This window comes from Natrix helvetica (genome assembly GCF_964273705.1).
Source record: "Natrix helvetica genome assembly, chromosome: 4".
NCBI lineage: Eukaryota > Metazoa > Chordata > Lepidosauria > Squamata > Natricidae > Natrix > Natrix helvetica.
The window spans coordinates 153,983,820-154,004,737 of NC_138550.1; the positions used below are offsets into that span (position 1 = coordinate 153,983,820).

The 20,918-nt window shown below is 48.7% G+C and overlaps 1 protein-coding gene across 4 annotated transcripts in view; it reads right to left on the reverse strand.

Annotated features, from left to right (window-relative positions):
• SAMD12 (sterile alpha motif domain containing 12) overlaps positions 1-20,918 on the reverse strand; it is a 315,705-nt gene that overhangs the window by 246,440 nt on the left and 48,347 nt on the right. The gene's annotated exons all lie outside the window — the stretch shown is intronic.

Here is a 20,918-nt window from a genome sequence, read left to right on the forward strand (position 1 = left end):
TCAATAATAATAATAATAATAATAGAAACAAAACAAAAAATGATAGCTTGTGCAGTATTTGAATGCATGTTCCAGAAATGGGGACATCAGCACACAAGTCAAACTCTTAATAACTATGCAAAGTTTAACCTGTGATTCTGTAAAATATCTCTACAATACTTTCTATGAAATATGATTTTGCAAGATCAATGTACTCCTAGGCATTTCCACATTTTTATTTGCTGTTATTTCCTTCCTCTTTTAACCCAAACATCTGAACTACAAGATGGCAAAGATTGGAAGCACAACGTTGGAGGATCAAGCAAAAATTTGGTTCACATATTGCAATTTTAGTTTTTTAAAGGGATATCAATAGTCAAACCTGACTAACCAACAATGTCTTTGGGAAGCCAATATGATTTGATGAAAATTGATTGAAGCTCGGGTAGCCCATTTGGAAAAGGAATGAGAACAATTCACCAGTGGAATAGCTTGTCTTCAGAAGTTGTGGCTGCCCCATCACTGGAGGCTTAATTTTGGAATTAAGACCTGTCTGGATTGATATAGGGCCGTGATGGCGAACCTATGGCACACGTGCCACAAGTGGCACGCAGAGCCATTTGTCAGGGCACGCGAGGCGCTGCCCTGTCAGCTGGCCAGCGCGCATGTGCGCGCTGGCCAGCTGAGTTCACCATTTTTAAAAGCTATTTTTCACCTTCCCCAGGCTCCAGGGGCTTTATAGGAGCCTGGGGAGGGCGAAAAGAGCCTCCCCCCCCGGAGGCTTCAGGGACCGTCCCTGAAGCCTTCGGAACGCTTAAAACCACGCTCCGAGCAAACCGGAAGTCACTTCGGAGGGTCGTTTTAAGCGTTCCGAAGGCTTCAGGGACCGTCCGAGGCTTCCCTGATGCCTTCGGAGCGCTTAAAACCACCCTCCGAGCAACCCGGAAGTCACTTCCGGTTTGCTGGGAGCATGGTTTTAAGCGCTCAGAGGGAGAGAGAGAGAGAGAAGAAAACAAGAAAGAAAAAGCGTCGCAAAGAAAGACAAAAAGACGAGGGGTGGAAATGCCCAGGCCGCTACGAATCCCAGAGCACCCTGTTTCTTCAAAGGATCCCACCGGCGGAGGGGGCAAGGGGGAGGCTCGGCTCGGCTCAGCCAGTTGCCGTGGCGGTGAGAGATGAAGCTGAGCCGCAATGGGGAGGGACAGGATGGCAGCTGCCACCGCTACCGAGCTTGTCCTGGGGGCTTCGATCGGACACTGGTGCCGCAGTCGGCTGCCGAGAGGCGGCTGGGTTGTCTGTGACTCGCTTCCCCCGCTTTTTCGCGCACACGTAGGCACACACACACACACCCGCGCCTGCTCATGGACCTACATACATACACACACACAGACCCACACACCCAGGATGGAAAGCACAAGGCGCCCCCTCTACCGGATCCCGCTGGATCACGGGATCTGCTTGGCTGGGAACTGACGAGGGGCGCGAGGAGAATTCACAATCATCCCCAGTTTAGCAGCACCCAGCCCGGCTCACTGCAGCTGGCCGTGATGTCAGAGGCACCACTCTTAAAGGGACCGACAGCCCGGCTGGCGGCTGCAGGTTTGCCCGCTCAGCCTGTGTCTGACTCGGTGTGTGCCTGTTCACATTCGCGCCCGCGCGTGGAATTGGGGCGCGCGTTGAAATGTGAGTGGCGTTGGGAAGGGATGTAAAACGAGAGGGAAACGCAGACGACAGAGCGGCGTGGGGAGGGGAAAGAGATGAGAGCGGAGATCCCAAACTGAGAGAATATCACCAGGTTTTGCCCAGCGACTTTCACGCTCGTTTTATGTATGCGTGTCTGCTCAGCTGGGTGGTTCAAGAACTACTGTCGTGGAAATGTAAACGTCTGGGGATTCTGAATTATGCATATTATAGACTTCGTGCCTGTGTGTATTTGTGTCCTAGCTTGTCAGCCTCTGGAGGGCCTCCGGGGGGGTCGGGGAGGCTCTTTTCGCCCTCCCCAGGCTCCTATAAAGCCCCTGGAGCCTGGGAAGGGCAAAAAAAACATGTAAAAATGGGGGGGGGGTCGCGCGTTGTGCGTGCACGCACACTGGGGGGGTCGCGCGTTGCAACCCCCCTGTGCTCCCCCCACTTATGGCATGGGAGCAAAAAAAGGTTCGCCATCACTGATATAGGGTCTCCTGCTTGACCTGCGGATTGTACCAGAAGACCTCCAATGTCCCTTCCAACTCTGTTCTTCTGTTTATTGGAGCCAGCACAGAGTCATCAACTAACAACAGCTCTTTGGTGACCATTCAAAGTTAAAACGCCACTGAAAAAACTGACTTATGATCATTTTTCCACACTGACAACCATTGCAACATCCCCATGGTCATGTGATCAAAATTCAGACTCTTGGCAACTGACTGATATTTATGATATTTGCAGTGTCACGGGGTAATATGATCCCCTTTGTGATCTTCTGAATAGCAAAGTCAGTGAGGAAATCCAGATTCACTTAACAACCATGTGGCTAAATTAACAATTGCAGGGATTCACTTCAACAACGATGGCAAGTTAATAAAATGGGGCAAAACTCACTTAACAAATGTCTCACTTGACACCAAAATTTTGGGCTCAATTGAGGTCATAAGTCGAGGACTACCTGTATGAGTTGGAGATCAAGAAGCCCTTAAAGAAGGCAATTAATTATTTGACACCCAACAAACAAAACATATTTTTCTTCTGTTGATTAGATTTCATATTCATCATTCTGGATTCAATTTTAAATCTTTATGTACATCTTACCAAGATCATTTTTAGATGACACAAAACATTAAGATTTCTGAACATACAGTTATAGCTCCCAGCAGTATTGAAAAAAAATTGGAAGCTGGAATACCGAAACTTGAACTTGCTCCATTGTTAAGAGTTCTTTGGAAGAAGGAGAAGATAAACTGTAATAAACAATGATGTCATCATGCTCTCCAAAAGAAATTGTTCTCTCTGTCTGAAACTGAGCAAATGCACCCACTGCATGGAGAAACATAGTTGAATAAACGTTTTTAGGACCATGGACAGTTCACTTGGGAGGGAACTACAACCTACTTGAATGAACAAACTTGCCTTTCATCATGAAATACATACATACATGCACACACACACACACACACACACACACACACACACACACACAAGCCCATTTCCCAATAAGGCCCTTTACGCTCCCACCTCTTCTACTGTTGAGACTCTAGAAAAAGTGCAGAGAAGAGCAACAAAGATGATTAGGTGACTGGAGGCTAAAACATATGAAGAATGGTTGCTGGAATTAGATATGTCTAGTTTAATGAAAAAAAGGACTAGGGGAGACATGATAGCAGTATTCCAATATCTCAGGGGTTCCACAAAGAAGAGGGAGTCAAGCTATTCTCCAAAGCACCTGAAGGCAGGAGGAGAAGCAATGGAAACTAATCAAGGAGAGAAGCAACCTAGAACCAAGGAGAAATTTCCTGACAGTTAGAACAATTAATCAGTGGAACAACTTGCCTCCAGAAGTTGTGAATGCTCCAACACTGGAAGCTTTTAAGAAGATGTTGGATAACCATTTGTCTGAAGTGGTGCAGGGTTTCTTGCCTAAGCAGGGGGTTGGACTAGAAGACCTCCAAGTCCCTTCCAACTCTATTATTCTAGTCTACACAATGTATAAAACTTACTCTGTTTTTATAAACCCCATAGGGCAGCAGGGCATGTTAGTGCAGGTGTAACAGCCATCCCAAAGCTGCACTGTACAACAACATGGAAGTGCTTTGTTTGCATGAGGCCAAATGAGGTGCTCTAAGACAGCCATCCAAAGGGAAGGTGCAGAGGCACCTGCAGTGTTCAGCCTATAGCAGGGGAAACTTGGACAGGTTGGTTGGAAAGCAATTCTGGAGAGCGCATTAGTCATTCTTGGCCAGTCTGTTAAAAGCTGTGTTGTCGGTTTCATGTCCAAGCAGAAATATAACATTTGGCCAGGTGATTAAGGGAATCACAGAAAGCAACAGGAAATCCAGACGTTAACATCCGGATGTGTTGAAAAAAATCAATCACAGTCATGGGAAGATACCTCTGCCTTTCTCCAATAGTTAGTATAATTGTCTGTCTGTTAGATTTCTACCTGCAGTTTTTTAGAAGCTCAAGCCAATTTATATGGAAATCGAAGTCCTTTGTTCAAGCTTCCCTGAGAGGTAGACTGAGCTGAAAGTGAGAAACTCACCCAAAGTCATTCACTGAGTTTTCATGTTCTAAAATTTTAATCATTATATCACACTAAGAAGCATGATGAGGACTTCCTTTCTCTTTCAGGGGTTTGGGTTTAGATGTAGGGTTGACTGTATGCTCCTTTGCAAAGCAATTCTTGCCTGGATAATTTTGCTATATTCCAACTGGCATGAATGTCCTTGTGTTTATCACTTTTAGAAGGGGTGAGCATTTACGTTCTGAAGCACTGAAGCTCTGGGGAGAATGGTAAGCTTTTTATCAGGAGTTAAATAGAACATAGAATAACAGAGTTGGAAAGGACTCTGGAGGTCTTCTAGTCCAACTCCCTGCTCGAGCAGAAGACCCTATATCATTTCAGATAAATGGTTGTCCAGTCTCTTTTTGAAAGCCTCCAGTGATGGAGCACTCACAACTTCTGAAGGCAAGTTGTTCCAATGGCTGATTGCCCTCACCATTACATAATTTCTCCTTAGTTCTAGGTACTCCTTGGTTAGTTTCCATCCATTGTTGCTTGTCTTCACTTTTGGTGCTTTGCGGAAATAGCTTGACTCCCTCATCTTTGTAGAAGCTCCTTTTACTATCTACAAACTCTCTCTATGAACTCCCACACACCTAGGATCATTTAGGCTGCTACCACCCTTTGGACCATCTCTCCACCACCCAGACCACCACTTGGACGTTTAATTACTCTTCCCCCCCCCCTTTTTTTTGACTGACCTCTCATCATCCACAGCACCTTGACCCCATCGTGTTTTTAAGATCTTTTAAGATTATTTATTCGAGGCTAGACCTGCTCCGCCTGAGGGAGTCCCCCCTCTCGCAGGCATGGCCCTTGTCGCTTGTAAGGGCCCGCCTTGATGACGGGTTTATAGACCCCGAGATGTGGAAGAAATGGAAGAAACGGAAGCTTAGGGGGTTTTTAAATAAATGTTTTTTATCCTTTTTAGGGGGTTCCAGGGAGGGTTTTAGGGTGGGGGGGAGGGGAAAGAACAGGTGAGTCTAGGAGGGAAGTGAGTGTGGTGGAGGGGGGGAGGGGAAAGAACATTCCAATAGAGGGTTGTCTTATTACATCGGTCGCGGGGAGGAGGGGATGCGAGGACAGGAGAAGACCACAACGTCGGTTGGGAGACCGTGGTTGTTGGTTACACCCGGTCGTTTGTACCAACCCCCGCAATCTAGGTGGTCAGGAACTACAGAGCCAGGGCCTGAGGCTGATGCTCTGCAATGCAAGGTCCGTGACCAACAAGCCCCCCCTTATTAATGAGCTGATCTCAGAGGGGGAGCTGGACCTTGCAGGGATAACGGAGACCTGGCTGGGCCACGAGGGTGGTTTACCCCTCGTGGAAATGTGCCCACCGGGTTTCCGTGCATTCCATCAGCCTCGGGCCCTGGGTAAGGGTGGTGGGGTGGCGGTAGTTATACGGGAATGTCTAGAGCCGAGGGAGTTCACTGTACCTCAGATACCCGGATGTGAGTCCCTTGGTGTGAAATGGGGCCCAGGGAGGCAGTGGGGCTTGCTGATTGTATACTTGGCTCCTCGCTATGCGTCAGCAGCCCTGCCCGAGCTCCTCGAGCTGATCTCAGAGACGGCAGTTGAGACCCCCAAGCTTGTGGTTATGGGGGATTTCAACTTGCTGTCGACGGGGGAAGCATCCGAGGTAGCTCGGGAGTTCATGGCTTCCATGACAGCCATGGACCTGACCCAATTAATTCAGGACCCCACACACAAAGGTGGCCACATTCTGGACCTTGTTTTCATATCTGAACAGTGGACGAGTGATCTGGGAAGAGGGGATGTAACCATTACCCCCCTGTCATGGTCAGATCACTCATGTCTCCGGCTGGACTTCCCTGGCGCTACCCCCCACCGCGAGGAGGCGGAACCAAACTATCCAAGTTGGTACCGCCCCAGGCGCCTGATGGAACCGGATAGGTTCCAGACGGAGCTTGGGCCATTCTCTGTAGCCCTGACCCGCTCTCGCTCCGAGAACCTAGTGGCCGCCCGGAATAGGGCGGCCGCTGGGGCCCTGGACCGAGTTCCGCCTTTGCGGCCTCTCCTGCGGCGACCACCCACCCGGGCTCCTTGGTTTACCGAGGACCTGAGGGTGATGAAGCGCCATAGGAGACGCCTAGAGGGCAGGTGGAGGTCCTCACGCTCCGAATCTGACCGAACACAGGTAAGAGCCTATTCACGGACTTACCTTGTGGCATTAAGAGTGGCCAAACGCAGACATTGCGCCACTCTTATTGCGTCCGCCGATAACCGCCCTGCCGCCCTGTTTCGGGTGACCTGCTCTCTCTTATCACAGAGGACGCGGGAAGCCCCTTTACAGGGCAGAGCAGAGGAGTTTGGGGAATATCTGCAGGACAAAATCGCTCAGATCCGGAGCGGATGGGCCCCCTTCAGTGGACCAGAGGTGCCGCCAACAGTGAGTCTTGTGAGACCATTCTGGGAGGAGTTTGATTCTGTTGCCCCCGAGGATTTGGATAGGTTGCGTGGACGGCTGCGACCGCCCACATGTTTAATGGACCCGTGTCCCTCCTGGTTGGTACTGGCATCCTGGGAAGTGACACGAGGCTGGCTACTGGGCTTGGTGAACGCCTCTTTGAGCGAGGGGTCCTTGCCTGCCACCTTGAAAGAGGCGGTGGTGAGGCCCTTACTCAAGAGGCCTTCCCTTGACCCGATGGAGCTAGCTAATTATCGTCCAGTCTCCAACCTTCCCTTTTTGACGAAGGTTGTAGAGAATGTGGTGGCACAGCAGTTTCCACAACACCTTGAGGAATCGGAATATCTAGACCCACGCCAGTCCGGCTTCCGGCCAGGACACAGCACGGAGACGGCCTTGGTCGCGTTGGTCGATGATCTCTGGAGGGCCAGAGATAGGGGTTGTTCCTCTATCCTGGTCCTATTAGATCTCTCGGCGGCTTTTGATACCATCGACCATGGTATCCTATTGCGCCGGCTGGGGGGGATGGGAGTTGGAGGCACCGTTTTGCGGTGGTTCGGCTCCTACCTCTCTGACCGGACGCAATGTGTGTTGGCAGGGGGGCAGAGGTCGACCCTGAGGTCACTCACTTGTGGGGTGCCTCAGGGGTCGGTCCTCTCGCCCCTTCTGTTCAATGCATATGTGAAGCCGCTGGGGGAGATCATCCGTGGTTTTGGGGTGGAGTATCATCTGTATGCTGATGATACGCAGCTGTACATTTCCACCCCAGACCACCCCAACGAGGCTGTCGAGGTGGTGACCCGGTGTTTGGAAGCCGTCGGGGCCTGGATGGGGGACAACAGACTCAAGCTCAACCCCTCCAAGACTGAGTGGCTGTGGCTACCGGCACCCCGGTTCAGTCAGTTGATTCCATCACTGACCATAGGGGGCGAGCAATTGCCCCCTGTGGAACGGGCGCGCAATTTGGGCGTCCTCCTAGATGCCCGGCTGTCAATGGATGACCATGTGGCAGCCGTGGCAAGGGGGGCGTTCCACCAGGTTCGCCTGGTGCGCCAATTGCGCCCCCTACTGGACCGGGATGCCCTACGCACGGTCACTCATGCACTGGTGACGTCTCGGCTGGACTACTGCAATGCCCTCTATATGGGGCTTCCCTTGGGACGCGCTCGAAGACTGCAGCTAGTCCAGAACGCAGCCGCGCGGGCTATTATGGGGAGTACTAGGTACTCCCACGTAACACCACTCCTGCGCGAGCTGCACTGGCTGCCTGTGGTCTTTCGAGTGCGTTTCAAGGTGCTAATTACTATCTTTAAAGCGCTCCATGGCTCAGGACCTAGGTACTTGCAGGATCGCATCCTACCACACACTTCCCTGCGACCGATTCGCTCTCACAGGGAAGGACTCCTCCGGGTGCCGTCCACTAAGCAATGCCAACGGGCGGCGCCTAGGAGTAGAGCCTTCTCTGTGATGGGCCCAACCCTCTGGAATGACCTCCCCCCCGATATCAGAACCATCACCGACTTCCGCTCCTTTCGACAAAAACTGAAGACTCACCTGTTCCGTTTAGCCGGCCTGGCCCATTTATAGTTTTATTCTACCTCCTGGCAGATATTTTAATTGGGTATTTTTAGGGTATTTAAATATTGCTTTTAACTACTTTACTTCAGATATGTACAGTTTCTTATTGCCTCCTCTTTGTGTTTGTATTTTCTATTTATTGATGTGTTTTTATTTGACTGTACACCGCCCCGAGTCCCTTTGGGGAGAGGGGGCGGTATAAAAATCTAAATAAAAGTAAAGTAAAAGTAATAATAGAAAAGGAAGATTTTAAAACTTCCGATCCCCACGCCATGGTCACAATCCCCTTCCCCCAACATGGTTTAAAACTAAACTTATTATTACAACCACACTTTCACCAATGTAACTGTTCTTTTTTTATTATTATTATTATTTTTCCATTCACTTATTTGAAAATGTAAGAAGGTCTTTAAACTAATGAACTTGGTCATTGTAACATTCTGACAAACCTTTAATATAAAGACTCAAAATTAATGTTTTATGCTAAAGTTTTTCAACATGTTCATTCCCAGGCAGAAAAAGGTACACGGTGCTTATTCAATAGGCATAACAACAGAAAACAGCAGAGATATGTAATCTCGCAGTAGTATGATAAAGCATCATTCTGGAACATATACAGAATGAACCAATGTAACTGTTCTGACCCAGCCTTAGCAGAAACAAGAAATAGACTCCTTGTCATGGAAAAAACCCTCTTTATTTACCATGTGAATTAATTGCATTCACCCACTGAAAAGTCCAGGCAATAGTCTTTCAAGGAGTTAACTGCAGTACAGACCTTATCAGTTCCTTGCGATAATTGCAAGGCCATGAGTTTCTAGCCGAAAGGCTGCACATTAAGTTCTGGCAAGCAGTCTTTGTGGCATGAAACGCATTGAGCAAAATCTTCAGAAATACGAACTGTTGTCTCCTACAACAACCACTCCCTCTTCCTTCTATTTATTCCCCAGCCAGGGAGGGGCCATTCACATTCCTCCAAGTTTCTCCCCAACCTCCTCATTATCCGAGTCTGCCACCAGCTCCGCTGGCGGCTGGTGGGCTACAACATGTAGTCTAGAGCTGGGTTCATGTCTTTCTCTTAGCCTGAATCAGTTGCAGAACTACTGTGTTTCCCCAAAAATTCAACAGGGTCTTATTTTCTTTTTACCTACAAAATATGGCTTGGGCTTTATTATGGGGGGAGGGTTTATTGTTTTGGGGTTGCTGGGTGGCTGCTCTCTTGCGAGCGGGCTCCCAAACCCGAGTCTTTCTACAGTGGCCACTCTGGGCGCACGCTCTATGGTTGTGGGCCAGCTGCTGGCAGAGCATACAACCATAGAGCATGCACCCAGAGCGGCCACTGCCAAAAGACTCGGTTTGGAAGGTGCGGAAAAAGCCAGGCTGGGATGGCGGCAGCGGAGGTGCCCTGGCTCCATAATGAGAGCTGGGCCATGCATTGGGAGGTGGGTGAGTGAGAGGGGAACAGCTGCTCACGCAACCCCCCTCTCCAGCCGTGCAGAGCACCATTCACTGGCATTTGGAAGGTGCCAAGCCGTGGGAGCCAGGCAGCGGCAAACAGGCGCGCATGTGGCTTGGCAATATCCCTAGGTCAGTGAATGGCGCTGTGCCCGCTGCAAAAGGGGTTTGCCGGGTGGCTGCTCATGAGCATGGTCGCTTCATGGCTGTTGTGTTGCGCTGCTGCGACAGTGCAACACAGCCATTCGCCCATGAGGCTGTGCCCGGCTCTTTGGCAGCCCGCTCGCAAGAGAGCAACCACCTGGCAACCCCCCTCTACAGCTGGGCACAGCGCTGCTCACCAACCTAGCGGTATCCCAAAGGCACCAAGCAACATGATCACATTTGCCTCCACCCCGGTTCCCGCGGCTTGGCACCTTCGGAATACTGCTAGGTTGGTGAGTGACGCTCTGCCTGGCCGAAGGTGGGGGGTTGTCCAGGTGGCTTATATGCGGGGAGGGGCTTATATTTTGCCCACCAGAAAATGTGGCATGGCTGTATTATGAGGACATGTCGTATTTTCGGGGAAATACGGTAGATGCTGAACAGGTATTTTGACCGGTGGCTCTTCCTTGTCTTTATCAGAGCCCTGGCTGCTCTCAAGGTGAAAATCAAGAAAAAAGGGGAAGCTGATTTTTTCTGAATGCTGAATTCAGCCTTCATTGTTCTCTGCAGTTGCCCAAACCTGCAGAAAACAGCCCCATCCCATTTAGAGCAAATTGCTAAAGTCACTCTTTTGAGTCCGAGACAATGATTTTGCTCCTCTCGTGATTAAGTTGTTAAAGGAAAAGTGAGAAGTGAGAATTGGTATGCTGGATTCTGAAGGACATGAGATTTGATTTTCTACTTCAGTATATTGACAGTTAGAGCTAAAGGAAATTAATCCACCACTTTTCTCTTGCTTTTGTTGATCACCAGGAGTCCTCCAACTCCTTTTGAGATAAGCAAATAATAGATGGCAATGTATGTCATGTAATTCTTTGCTCACTTAATTGGATTACTCCAGACTCAATCCTACAGATCAATTGCAGAAATGCAAGAGTTGCGGGAGGCAGAGAAGCAGCTCTCTCTTTCATCCCAGAGTCTATAGAGTTGGCAGCTGCTTTCTTGACAAACTGCAAAAAAATCATGTAGAATCTAATGCAGACAATAGAGCAGTGATTAATATCTGAACCGTACAAAAGGTGACAAAAATGCATTAGAGTAAAACCGCGCTTTCCCGAACCGATTGGGAAGAAAAATGGTGCCAGCTAAAGCTGAATGTCCATTAAATTTGAATTTAATGATGAAAATCAGGACATACACAGTATGCAGAGGCTGAATTTTCCTGAATGTTGGAATCAGGGCCCATTGCTCTCCATAGTTGCAGAGAATCCAGGGCATGTTCTGAGTCCATTTGCAGCAAATGACTTGAAGTCTTTTAAGTCTGATACAAAGATTGTGTTCCAATTGTGATTATGTTATCTGATTTTTGCATATTTTTTGTAAAATATCCATAATTTGGAACCAAACAAAAATCCAGTTTGATGTAGTGATTAAGGCATTGGGGAGAAACTGGTAGGTTATGAGTTCTAGTCCCACCTTAAGCACAAAGCCAGCTGGATGACCTTGGGCCAGTCTTAGTCCTAGGAAGCAGGCAATGGCAAACCACTTCCAAACATTTTGCCAAGCAAGCTGCAATAGCAATAGAATTTACACTTATATACTGCTTTATATTGCAATATTGCATTCTAACCACTATGCCACCACGAATCTGTCCAGGTATTTGCTTAAAGTCAATTTCACTCAAAGATGGAAGATGATAGATAGATAGATAGATAGATAGATAGATAGATAGATAGATAGATAGATAGAGATAGATAGAAAGAAATGCAGGCAGGCAGGCAGGCAGGCAGGCAGGCAGGCAGGCAGGCAGGCAGGCAGGCAGGCAGGCAGGCAGGCAGGCAGGCAGGCAGGCAGGCAGGCAGGCAGGCAAACAGACAGAGACAATACACAGCTTGATCCAAAAGCAATTTCACCAAAGAACTGATATTAATATACTCTGTTTTCAGTTCATGTGCCATTTGCTCCAAAATTAACACAAAGTTTAATAAGTGATTGCCAATATAAACTGGGGATGAGTTAGCCTGTGTGACTCCATCTTACTCCAAATGGATATGGCATTAACTTAAAAGTAATTTTAACTACAGTAAAATGAATATGCTCCAGGCTACCGTGTTTCCCCAAAAATAAGACAGGGTCTTCTTGTCTTGACCCACGACCACTTTTGACTTGGCCTTATTTTTGGGGAGGTCTTATTATTTCTGAGGTGCAGGAGGCAGCGAGCGTGGTCACCTCATGGCTGTTGCTGTGTTGCAATATTTTTGGGGGAGGGCTTATTTTAGCTCATGCACTCAAAAGCCGGACTGGGCTTATTATCCGGGGTGGTCTTATTTTCAGGGAAGCAGAGTATGTTTACTGCCTCTCAAAGGAAGAGTAGTTAGGTTGAAATTCACCTTATTTTTACATCACAAGCACATTTCTAGTTAGCAACATAAATAAATAAATAAATAAATAAATAAATAAATAAATAAATAAATAAATAAATAAATATTTATTTCTTAGCCGCACCCTCTCCCGAAGGACTCGGGGCGGTGTACAATGAAACATATGAAATAAATATGTGGACAAAACAAACATATAACAGAGACATATACCGAGACATACACAAGGAGGAGGTCGGCTGATGAATAAAAAACAATTAGAATACAGTGATTAAAAAACCCCTAAATAATTAAATATAATTAAAATACCCAATTAAAAACCCGTCAGGAGCGATATGGTTAGATCAAAGTTGAGCCAGGCCAGCTACTTGGAATAGGTGGGTCTTAAGCTTAATACGAAAGGAGCGGAGGTCAGAGGTATTCCTAATATCCGGAGGGAGGTCATTCCACAGGCATGGGCCCGCCACAGAGAAGGCTCTACTCCTAGGCGCCGCCCCCCGACACTGTCTAGTGGACGGCACCTGGAGGAGGCCCTCTCTGTGCGAGCGGATTGGTCGCAGGGATGTATGGGGCAGAATACGATCCCGCAAGTAACTAGGTCCTGAGCCATGGAGCGCTTTAAAGATTGTTATCAAAACCTTGAAACGCACCCGATAGACCACAGGAAGCCAGTGCAGCTCGCGCAGGAACGGTGTCACATGGGAGTACCTAGTACTCCCCATAATTACCCGCGCGGCTGCGTTCTGGACCAACTGTAGCCTCCGGGTGCATTTCAAGGGAAGCCCCATGTAGAGAGAGTTACAGTAGTCCAAGCGAGACGTCACCAGCGCATGAGTGACTGTGCGTAAGGCGTCCTGGTCCAGTAGGGGGCGCAATTGGCGCACCAGGCGAACCTGGTGGAACGCCCCCCTGGCCACGGCTGTCACACGGTCATCCATGGACAGCCGGGCATCCAGGAGGACGCCCAAATTGCGCGCCTGCTCCACGGGGGCAAGTTGAATGCCCCCAATGGCCAAGGATGGAGTTAATTGGCTGAACCGGGGAGCTGGTACCCACAGCCACTCCGTCTTGGAGGGGTTGAGCTTGAGTCGGTTGTCATCCATCCAGATCCGTACGGCTTCCACACACCGGGACATCACTTCGATGGCCTCGTTGGGGTGGTTCGGGGTGGAAAAGTACAGCTGAGTATCATCAGCGTACAGGTGGTATCCCACCCCGAAACCACGGATGATCTCACCCAGCGGCTTCATATATGTGTTGAACAGGAGTGGCGAGAGGACCGACCCTTGTGGCACCCCACAAGTAAGGGGGCGTAGGGTCGACCTCTCTACTCCTGCCAACACACGCTGCATCCGGCCAGAAAGGTAGGAGCCGAACCACCGCAAAACAGTGCCCCGGACCCCCAACCCCTCCAGCCGGCGCAGCAGGATACCATGGTCGATGGTATCAAAAGCCGCCGAGAGGTCTAATAGGACCAGGATAGAGGAACAACCTCTATCTCTGGCCCTCCAGAGATCATCCACCACCGCGACCAAGGCCGTCTCCATGCTGTGACCCGGGCGGAAGCCGGACTGGCGCGGGTCTAGATAATCATTTTCCTCCAGATGACGTGGAAACTGGTAGGCCACCACACTCTCTACAACCTTCGCCAAAAAGGGAAGGTTGGAGACAGGACGATAATTGGCCAGCTCCAAAGGGTCCAGGGAAGGCTTCTTGAGCAAGGGTCTCACCACCGCCTCTTTCAAGGCGGCCGGGAGAGACCCCTCGCTCAACGAAGCATTCACTAGGCCCAGGAGCCAGTCTCGTGTAACCTCCCAGGATGCCAGTACAAGCCAGGAGGGGCACGGGTCCAATAAACATGTGGTGGGTCGCAGTCGTCCACGCATTCTGTCCAAATCCTCGATGGCAACCAAGTCAAACTCCTCCCAGATCGATTCCTCAAGACTCGCCATGGACGTCTCCATTGGACCACTGACAGGGACCCAATCCCTCCGGATTTGAGCGATTTTATCCTGCAGATATTTACCAAATTCCTCTGCCCTGCCCTGTAGAGGGGCCTCCCGCGGCCTCTGAAACAAGAGGGAGCGGGACACCCGAAACAGGGCGGCAGGGCGGTTCTCCGCGGATGCAATGAGAGTGGCACAATATTGGCGTTTGGCCACTCTCAATGCCACAAGATACGTCCTTAAATGGGCTTGTGCCTGTGTTCGATCAAATTCGGAGCGAGAGGATCTCCAACGACTCTCTAGACGTCTCTTGCGGCATTTCATCACCCTTAGTTCCTCGGTAAACCAAGGGGCCAGGGTGGATCGTTGCCGCCGGAGAGGCCGCAAAGGTGCCACCTGGTTCAAGGCCCCGGTAGTCGCATTATTCCACGCGACCACCAGGTCCTCTACCCGGGGGCGGGTCAAGGTTACAGGAGGTAGCCCAAGCTCCGTCTGGAACCTATCAGGTTCCATCAGGCGCCTGGGGCGGAACCATCTGGTACTTTCTGGTTCCGCCTCCCCGCAGCGGGAGGTAGCACCAGGGAAGTCAAGACGAAGGAGTGAGTGATCTGACCATGACAGGGGAGTGATGGTTAAGTCCCCTCCTCCCAGATCACTCAGCCACTGACCAGAGACAAAAACAAGGTCCAGAGTGTGTCCTCCCTCATGTGTCGGGCCCTGAATCATTTGAGTCAGGTCCATGGCTGTCATGAACTCCCGAACCCCCTCTGATGCTTCTCCCATCGATGGCAGGTTAAAATCCCCCATCACTAAAAGTTTGGGGGTCTCAACCGTCACCGATGCGATCAGCTCGAGGAGTTCGGGCAGGGCCGCTGATGTATAGCGAGGAGCCAGGTATACTATCAGCAGGCCCAACTGTCTCCCAGGGCCCCATTTCACAACAAGGGATTCACATCCGGACGTCTGTGGCACAGTAGACTCCCTCGGCTCTAAGTCCTCCCGAATAATTACTGCCACCCCACCGCCCCTTCCCTGGGCCCGGGGCTGGTGAAATGCTCGGTAGCCTGGTGGGCACATTTCCACGAGGGGAAGACCTCCCTCGTGGCCCAACCAGGTCTCCGTTATTCCCGCGAGGTCCGGCTCCCCCTCTAAAATTAGATTGTGAATGAGGGGGGCCTTGTTAACAATGGACCTCGCATTGTATAACAACAGCCTCAGGCCTTGGGTCTGTAACTCTTGACCACCTAGAACGCGGGGGTTGGTACAAGCGACCGGGTGTAACCAGCAACCACGGTCTCCCAACCGACTGTAAGTTCTTAATCTGTCCTCGTATCTGCCCCTCCCTGCGACCGTTGGAATTAAAGAGCCCTGTATAGGAATGATATCCTCCCCCTCCTCCTCCCTTCCGCTCCTTCTGCTCGCGACCACACCTGGAAGCCCGGCTCTCACATCGCTCCTGATCTGACCCACCCACCCCACAACCCCTGAGCCCCCACCCCTACAAATTTTTAAAAAACAACTAACTAAAAACCCCCTAAGTCTCCGCTTCCTCCACCTCTCGGGATTAATAAATCCGTCATCAAGGTGGGCCCTCGAAAGGGCGGAGGGCCACACCTGCGAGAGGGGGGACTCTCGCAGTAGGATCAGGTCTGACCTTAAATACATAGAGTGTTAAAAGAGTTCGTCGTCGGGGCTTAGGGTCTATGCTGAAGATGTCATAATCCAGTAAAAATTTGAAAAGCATGGTTGCAGCAAAACAGAATAGTCCAGTCATTAGTCTTAGATGGGGGTGGGGTGATGGTGATAGGTTGGTTAGATGACAATCAAGAGGTGGGGGCGGTGGGTGGTAGGTGGCGGATGGCAAGGGGTAGTTGGACTGTAGTTGGAATAGGCAGGGGGCAGATGGTCAATCAGCAGTAAATCATATAGGGTAGGAAGAAGTCCTCTAGGGCTCACGCAGATGGAATCTGGGGCAGTTGTTAATAAATAGTCAGCAGGGGGGGGTAGGTGGGGTGCAGTCAGAGTGCACGATGATAAGGGCCTCCTGGCAATCCACCAACAAAGCTCCCCCCCCCCCCGGTCTCTATACAGCCTCCTGAATCGTAGTCCTATTCCTACCAGGTCCTCGGCTTTTAATCCTGCCTTGGCCTGCAGCTGTGAATTTGGCCCCCAAACCACCATTCCAGGCCCCAAAGCCGCTCCCACCGGCCTCCCATCGGCCTCCAGCTTCCTTCTCGGCCTACCCATCCAGTCTTTGCCGGCCTCAAAGGTCCCGGCCGGTCTCCAATCCTCTCAAATTCGACCAACATGGTTTTTAAGCCTTTTCAAACCTCCCACAGCTACCTTTCACAACAAGCTGCAAGCCGAGGGATTTGGCGTCCGGCGCTTCCAGCCTTCGCCACCTCAATCCACGGTCCCAGATGGTCCTAGGTCACCAGCCTCCAACCTGAAGTCCAAATTCGGCATCGCTGGTATCGGCGCGCCTCTGCACATTCCGTCCGCCATTTCGAGGCCGTCTGCCTCTCCTTCAATCGGCTCCAAACGCAGACGGCCTCTCTGCGGCTTTTCCGGGCGCCGCCTCCCATCAGCTGCATTCCCAGTTCGTTCCTCACGTCCCTTACGTTCCTCATGCTTTTTCCAAACACCCAGCTACCCTGGAGGACCCATTCGGGTCATAAAAGAAACCAGGGTAGCTGTTTACTGGGGACCCGGCCCCCATGCTGGAAAAGGGGACCGGCAGCACTCCTAGTTCCCTGGAAAGCACCCCGCGGATCTACGGAGCTCTAGCGGCAGACCGCCATTCCTCCGGAAGCTCCTCCTCCTAACTGACCATCTTGCTAACCAAAGCAAAATTAAGTAGGAAGTTAAAGGTTGCTGTATTTTACTTTAATGTCATGGATGGGTTATTCTTTCCAGGAAATTCATAACAGTGCACATGCAACAATTCAATACATAACATTGCCATTATGAAATAGATAGGATGAAAAACAAACCAGCTTCCAAACAAGTCCAAATTAGAAGGGGAGAAAATTTTAACCTAGTAAATTTATGGTTACCACAGAATCCAATTTGTCACAGAGAAACATTAACGGACCCCCTCCAATCTGGGTGCATGACTGCGACGGGATTTCGATGTGGGGGTGCATTTCCCCACCTGGTCTTGCTTGTTCTTCGCTTTCAGTCGCGCGACTCATAAACTACAGCTTTCAAACCAAATAGACAATCCAGGAAGCAAAATCAAATTATTTCCCTTCCTCACATTACTCACCCTGATCTATAGAAATATGAACTTAGCCTGTTTCTGATTATTTTGTGTCCCTTCATCTTCTGGCAATTTGCTTGCCAGCACCGAAATGCGATGCTTGCTTTGTGTAATCAATATCTGAAGAAGTTGTGGAACTTCAAGGCTAACCAATCTATTCAAGTATAGTATTTCCACAATGTAGCTCAAAGTTCCTGAATGTTTCTAGCTTTGCGGGGGGAGAGGAGGGGTCCTGCATGAATGCCCAATAAGTACACACATGCCTGCTACTCACTTAAGTAGGGCACATTCGTACCCACTCACCCACTGCTTGTGCAAGTGACATGTGTGTGCGCCAGAGGTGGTATTCAGCAGGTTCTGACCAGTTCAGGAGAACCAATAGCAGAAATTTTGAGTAGTTCGCAGAACTGGTAAATACCACCTCCAACTGGACCCGCCCCCATCTATTCTCTGCCTCCTGAATCTCAGCTGATCAGGAGGGAATGGAGATTTTGCAGTATCCTTCCCCTGCCACGCCCACCAAACCACACCCTCAGAACTGCTAGTAAAAATATTTGAATCCCACCACTGGTGTTGGCATGCTTGCCAGCCGTTTCCATGGCCCAGTTGGAAATCTCTCATGTCCCACTAATGGGTTGCAGCCCATAGGTTGTGTAGCCCTGATCTAGTTCATATGGTTAGTCCTTGACTTACAATGATTCATTTATCAACCATTCAAAGTTATAATGGCATTGAAAAATAGTGATTGACAACCAGTCCTTACCCTTAAAACTGTCATAGCACCCCTTTGGTCACATGACCTAAAATTTGGGCACCTGGCAACCGGCATGTTTTTACAATGGTTGCAGCATCCCAAGGTCATGTGATCGCCATCTGCAACCTTCCCAGCCAGCAAAGTCAGTAGGAAGCCAGTTCCGCTTAAGAACTGCATGATTCACTTAACAACTGTGGCAAACGGGCTGCAAAAATGGGCACAACTCGCTTCGCAATAACAATAGCACTCAGTCTTATGTACTGTTTTACAGTGCTTCACAGCCCTCTCTAACTGTTTCCAGAGTCAACATCTTGCCCCAAGCAATCTGGCTTCTCATTTTACCCACTTTGGAAGGATGAGTCAACCTTTAGCCTGGTGACATTAGAACTGCCGAATTGCAGGCAACCGCCAGCAGTAGAAATAGCCTGCAATACTGCATTCTAACCACAGTTCCTTAACAACTATCTTGCTTGGTAACAGAAATTCTGGTCCCAATTGTGTCTGTAACTCAGGGACTACCTGTGCTCCATCAAATGTTAAGATTTTCAGCCTAAATTTCTTAAACCGCAACATGTCTTTTCTATAACATCCTCCCACGCCCTTAAAACAATGAGATAGTCCTCAACTTACAACAGTTCATGCAGGAACCGTTCAAAGTTACAATGGCACTGAAAAAAGTGACTTATGACCGTTTTTCACAGTTACGACCTTTGCAGCATCCCCACGATCACGTGATCAAAATTCAGATGCTTGGCAACTGATGCCTATTTATGACTGGTTCATATTGATCCCCTTTTGTGATCTTCTGACAAGCAAAGTCAATAGATTCAACTTAACAACTGGGCTACTAATTTATCAACTGCAGTGATTCACTTAACAACTGTGGCAAGAAGTATGCCATAAAATATGACAATGCTCATTTAACAAATGTCTCACTTAACAACAGAAATGTTGGGCTCAATTGTGGTCGTAAGTCAAGGACTATGTAAATGTAAACAGTCCATCTCATTTCATTCTTTTATAAAAAAAAACCTATTGAAATCCATTTATGCACTTCTATGTAGATTTCTGAAAGCCAAAAAGCAACCCCAGTCATTAATATTCAGTGAAAATATATCCCATCCAATCATTTCTGACACCAGCAATAATAAACTGATCAGTTCAACAATAGCTTAGCGGAGAAAACTGGAATGTGACAAAACAAAAGGATGTTCTGACATGTGAGTGGAAGAGAGAATTAATGCAACAACACGTCTGTAATTTAGAGATAAAGGAAATATTTCAAGTGACGTCTCATATTCTGGAACAGCAACGTAAATATACTGTACTTTGTACTCAGTATAAATGTGTGCTGCAAAAATAAGTTATCGTTCTTTTCAAGCTTGGAAAATGGAATATTAATCTGCAAGTCCCTTTGCCTCTTAAAGTGGCCATTTGTGCTGCACATTATCAAAATGTCAATCACCAAATTGTCGTGCATAATAGATGCAAATCGCAAATGCATTGTCTTAGTATTTGTCAGCATTCAAGCATTATACCAAGGATTAGAGATCTGTTTGTTGTCAGGTTAGCATAAGTCGGCTTTCCAATTGTACATTTTCCCAAAGCTTTTTTCTTGAAGTGATACGGATGGAAGTTTTGGGTTTCTTTAAGTCAGGCTTTTTGGAGGCCACAAAATATTTGGAAGCCTTTGGTATCTCTTGACAAACACTTTGAATAAGAGAATTCACAGGGAATACTTAACCAGAGCAGTGCATATTTTATCGATTGCAGACCAGTTGTTAAAATTACAGTACATCCAGCCTCCCAAAAATCTCAGGTTACATTTTAATTAAAACTAACTTCCTATCTTCATGCAGCTTCAGAAATTGTGTATCTTGTTTGGATTAGAGCAGGGGTGGGATTCAGCCAGTTCGGACTGGTTCAGGCGAAACACGCAATCATTGAACCGGCTGTTAAACTGCCAGGATCCCACCACTGGATTAGAGGTTATAGCAGGCAGAACCAAAACTAGCAGTCAAGCATGACTTTAACGTATGTTATGGGGAGGTATGGGGTTATTTATTTGTTTGTCTGTTCTAGATTAGCATGTGGTATGTGTCCAAACTTTGTGGCTTATTAAAAAAAAATTAAGTTAAAGCAAGCTGAGCCGAATGTAATGTGTGAAGGGCAACAGTTGGAGGACATGATTCATTCTACAATCTGATATCTTCCAGATGCATTGAGACCACAAATCCCAAAACGTCATCCAATGTCGCATTTTATATTGTTGGAAGAAATGTCCATCCGGGTTCAGTTCCAAGTGGAGAAAAAGAAACTGGAAACATGGAGGCTGCTTAGAAAGACGGTTTAATAGTGGACAGGACCACATGGCTTGAAGTCCTGGGCAAAAAAGGCACATGGAGTGGAGAGAGAGAGAGAGAGAGATTTATAGCCTCTGTTGCAGAGGTGGTATGCTGCCAGTAGTGACAGCGGTGTGAGGCTCCGCCCACCCACCCAGATGTCATTACAGACCTTCTGCACATGCCCAGACACGCCCACTCCCGTTACCAAACCGATAGTGACGATAATAAGATACTATTACTGCTCTGTTGGGATGTGAATATGAGCTTGTATTCTCATTGGTTGTCAGACTCCCGTGGGGCCATACAGGGATAACTTTTTAGGTTGTGTTTTTGAAACCCAAGCTTGGTTGAGCCTTGCTGAGTGATGATGTAATGAAAGGGCTTTTGGATT